The 5,051-nt window shown below is 42.5% G+C and overlaps 1 pseudogene; it reads left to right on the top strand.

Moving 5' to 3' along the window:
* Window positions 1-2,962: 2,962 nt before the first annotated feature.
* On the top strand, window positions 2,963-3,071 carry LOC122334952 (annotated as a pseudogene).
* The last annotated feature ends 1,980 nt before the right edge of the window (window positions 3,072-5,051 follow it).

Below are 5,051 nucleotides of genomic sequence, written 5' to 3' on the forward strand. Positions count from 1 at the left end.
CGCGATGGACCTCACCCGCCGTCCGTGAACACAGAGCTCATCCCACTCTGCCGCCCGAACGCAACGAAGCGACGGAGACGCCGGAAGAAGCCGCCGCCCCTCGCGCCCGGACCAGAAAAAGGGGCGTGTGCGACCGCCGGACTCCGCCCCTTACCTGGACCCTTCCCCTGAAACACGGCCTCAACCTGCACTTTCCCGGAGCACGACGAGGACACCAGATCCCCTTTTATTTGGACACTTTTCCCTGGACACTTTATTTTGTATTTATTTTATTTCTGTTAATAAAAAAAGCCTCTCCGAGGCCTGACGCCACGCCCACTGTGTCTGTCGTTGGCTCCTCCCGTCACAATATATATATATGTCCTATGTCCTATGCCCTATAAAAGAAGTTCAAGTAATGGCACAGCCGTCTTTCCAAGCCATCATACAGAAAACCCAAATTTATCTCAATGGCTAATTTATCTAACTTATCTAACTCCAGTCCCACCTTGTTAGCCCTGTCTACTGACTGCTGCCTCTGGTATTGAACCCTCTTTACCAATGTGGACTCAGAAAAAGTCTCCTTTCTCATCACACACATTAAACAGAGAGATGGTGTCAGTGACGTCAGCGCCAGCCATAGACCTGATGGGACAGAAAGAGCCCAGCACAAAGCTGAGCTCCATTTGCCACAATCAACCCATCTGAGGAAGTGATTCAGTAGCTCTTTTACCTGGCGCCGCTCCAGCACTCCAACCACCCCAAAAAACGAGCGTTATATGTGGTGATGAAGGAAGTTTTTAATGAAAATGACACACAATGTTATTATCTGACTATGTCTAATGATATATTGTTTGTAATATTGATAAGATAATGATTGTCAAATGATTAATTACAATTAATTGAATACAAAGTGTTTGATTACATATGTTTACTTTGTATATTTATTATGTATATATTATGTGTATATATATTTATTATGTGTATATATATAGTGCGACGTAACTAGTTATCTTGTGACAAGTTAAATTCCTGGATATGTTGCCATGTTGCCAGTTTGTGACTGCAAAATTGTATCAACATCATGGATCAGTATTCTTGTGCTGATCAGTTGGTATTTTTTTAGATTCTTTATTTTTAATGGGTCTGTCACATCTCTGGACTTTTGTTGTTGTTTTTTTTTGTCTCGAGTCACGTGCTGTCTGTGCCCTGCCTTCCCTTGGTGTTTAATTAACAGGCCTGTCACGTTTTCCGTGGTTTCTCGGGAGAGAAGGAACGCTCGAGACTCAAAAATACAAATAAACTTAAATACACAAGGAAATTAACGAGACAAGGCTGAAGACAATTAAACAATTAAACACCAAGGGAAGGCAGGGCACAGACAGCACGTGGCTCGAGACAAAAAAACAACAACAAAAGTCCAGAGATGTGACAGGGTCGCTTTGGGCGTGATCAAGTGCGGAAGTTATCAGTCAGTTGACCTCTACCAACCTCATTTGCACTTTTGTCCCATTGGAGACTGCAGCAAGTTCTCTCAGCACATTCTGTCTTTGCTGATTTTGCTAAACATTTCAACAGACAAGACGTCACTGGAATCCATCACCAAATATGAGGAAGTAGATTGTGACATCTTCATCCCGCCCACGTCCATCCTCATTTTGAGCGTGCATCATGTGTATGAGCTCAAAACACACTCAGATATCGCTGACAGGTCTACAAACATGCGCTCACTGTGCATCATTGCCAGTGAAAATCCTTGAGCAAAGGCTGAGAGTGACGGTGGTTAACAAGCAGGACCCATGTCTGTCCAGAGTGGTTTGATGGAAGCTGCTGTTTGATGGCCTGCTCATGCAAGAGGAGGATGAACCGTGGGGATGAGGATGCAGAGGGTGATGCTAACTAACGACTTAGACATTGTAGTAGAGGTTTCAGTGGCTTATCATCTCCATCCAAAATCAGCGCTCTATTTCTGCCTTCTCTTAGATTGCGCTGCCGTATAAAGTGGAGTGGCTGCCCACGGCAATATATCAGAGAAGTATGCAAGGCAGTCTGTGTGCTCACTGAACAGGGTGACTTTACAAAGACGAAAAATCTTTACAAATCTTTACTTTACAAGATGGAAAAATCAGGACGTGGGAAACGTTATGTGATCACGTTGAGCGTGGAGTAGTTTTTTACGATTTATGAACACGTTTCAAAGATTTTATTTAATTTTGTTTGTGTCAAAGAACTTTTAGAAGTTTTAGTTCGTTTAACACGTCATCACGTGACCACGTGATTAGTCCGAACTGAGTTTCTTTATTCATGTTGTGGGATTTATGTTTTACAAGTTTTACTCAATAGAAGCACTGTGCCCAGGCCTCATAAAGGCTCTGAGTTTTTCTATTTGATATTATGTGTGTATGTGCTGTGCAAAATGTCTTATCTATAGAAACAGGACGTGGAGGCTGCTGAGCCCATCTACTGATTGAGAGGGAGAAAACAACTGCACCTGGTTCTGTGAAGGACACCCTGAGTGGGAGGAAGACCCAAGCACAAGAATATAAATATTGTGTGAAATGTAGTGTGAGTATACAGGACTGCCCTGCATGCCTTGATGCTGTTGTTCTGTATCCTGAGCTCAGTCTCAATTATTCTGACTTTATTAAACTAATTAAGATTTTTAGGTTTAAAAGTAAGTCTCATCATTGACAGACCTGAACCTGAGAGGGAAACAACAAAGATTTTCCTAACAGAAGGAAGGAACTGATGTAGGGACGAAGACATGAAAAAGAAGGCGAAATGGACGTGTTGTTTTGGTGTGGTGAGAGGCAGGCGAAATGCTGCGCTCCGACCAGGTTTGCCAGTGGGGCGCCTTTTTCTCGGGCAGACAATGTAGAAGAGTTGCAGAAGACAGGAAAAGAGTGGAGTGGAAAAGCTTGTGTGCGTCTTTGGCCTGCTGCCGGTGCCTTCTTTAAATAGCTCGCATGTGCGCGCCACTTTCGCTTACGGCCATACCACCCTGAGCACGCCTGATCTCGGAAGCTAAGCAGGGGCGGGCCTGGTTAGTACTTGGATGGGAGACCGCCTGGGAATACCAGGTGCTGTAAGCTTTTGCTTTTCCTTCACCAGTCAGCGAGCGCTCTTCTCCGGGGGCCGACTGTTTTTGCTCGCTCCTTTACCCTTTTACATTTGCTGCTGCTTTGATTTGCCCTTCTCTGTGCCGCCTTTCTGCTTCGCCAGACGGAGGACAGCTCACCGCCGCCATTCTTGCTTTCTCCTCCAGGGAGCGATAGACAGACCTTCTCTCTCTCTACAGCGACCTGCCTTTGCAACTCGGGCCCTTCTCTTTGACTTGAGAGGTTGCCAGTCTTGTTTGTCAGTCCAACCGCTTGAATGCAAACTGCACAGGGGAAAAAATAAATAAATAAAATAAATAAATAAAATAAATAAATAATTTAAAAAAAGTCAAGAATCAACCGAAGAGCTAATTATTTATTAGTTTAAAGAAATCCTAGGCACGGCCGCTTTAAGTCCTTCGACATTAGGCCCCATTTGTTTCCTCTCTGGTGCCTGACTACAAAATTCGTATTTGCCTTTTCCTGCGCCAGGAATCCTCAAATAAGATCCACCACATCCACTCTCCTGTAAATTTCAGCTCTGACCCTAATCAAACGACCTGAACATGCTGATCCATGTCTTCAGGATCAATGATTCGTTGAACTCAATTGGTCTATGTTTGCATGGTTTAATATTTGATTCCGTTTTTATTTAATTCTACTTGTAGTTTTTTTAAAAAAAACTTTTAGTTTGTTTCTTTATTCATGTCAGTGGGTGTTTTTATCGATTTATTTAGTTTTTACGATTTCTAAACATGTGTCAATAATTTTATTTAATTTTGTTTGTGTCAAAGAACTTTTAGAAGTTTTAGTTTGTTTGCCACGTGATCGCTCCGAACGACGTTTCTTTGTTCATGTCATTGGGTGTTTTTATCGCCTTTAGCTGGAAATGACGTGGTCGTTGTACATTACTGCCACTCTGTGTCAGACTGACAAACCTTTTCTCTCTCCATTTACAGGAGAGTGGATGTGGTGGACCACTGGGAACAGGGTATCAGTATCGCACAGCGACCACATTGAACACTCAATTTCAGCTAAAGTCGATATAAACTCCCGTTTACATGAACAAAGAGAGACAGTATGGAGTGATCACGTTGAGTGTGGAGTAGTTTTTACGATTTATGAACACGTTTCAAAGATTTCATTTAATTTTGCTCGTGTCAAAGAACTTTTAGAAGTTTTAATTTGTTTGACACATCATCACGTGACCATGTGATTAGTCCGAACGGAGTTTCTTTATTCATGTCAATGGGTGTTTTCATCGCCTTTAGCTGGAAATGGACTGTTTAACGTGGTCGTTGTATATTACTGACACTCTGTGTCAGACCGACAAACCTTTTCTCTCTCCATTTACAGGAGTGTGGATGTGGTAGACCTTATTTGATCTCATTCGCTTAGTAGTTCGGAGACCAGGGTATCAGTATCGCACAGTGACCACGTTGAACACTCCATTTAAGCCAAAGTTGATAAAAACTCCCGTTTAAATGAACAAAGACACAGAAGACCAGTATCAGAAATACACTGATTTTGTAGTGCATTGAAATTAAATGCATTGAGACTTTGCATTGCTTTGAACAATTGGGTTATTCAACATACCTTCTTAATTTAATGTTGTCATCCACTTTTACCACGGTAAAAACTCAAACAGTGGCATGTGGATGAAACATACAAAGAGACACAGAAGACCAGTATCAGAAACACACAGTTCCCTATCAAAAGCTACTCTCGATGCTGCGCTGAATGCGCTAATGAGAACTTTTGTTCGACCGGTTGTTGAAGCATGTGTGTCAAACACGCCAAAGTTTGGCTTATATAACCTCGGTCAGGTGACGTCACCCGATCAGGAACACCTGGAGGTTATAAATAGATATGACGCGGAAACATCCTCAGGTCTTTTGTCTTCAGGGACCGCATTGTGTGTGAGTGTGTGTGAGGAAAAAAAAAAAAAAAAAAAAAAACGATAGTGAAACTAAA

This window comes from Puntigrus tetrazona, unplaced genomic scaffold (assembly GCF_018831695.1).
Source record: "Puntigrus tetrazona isolate hp1 unplaced genomic scaffold, ASM1883169v1 S000000689, whole genome shotgun sequence".
Classification (NCBI taxonomy): Eukaryota; Metazoa; Chordata; class Actinopteri; order Cypriniformes; family Cyprinidae; genus Puntigrus; species Puntigrus tetrazona.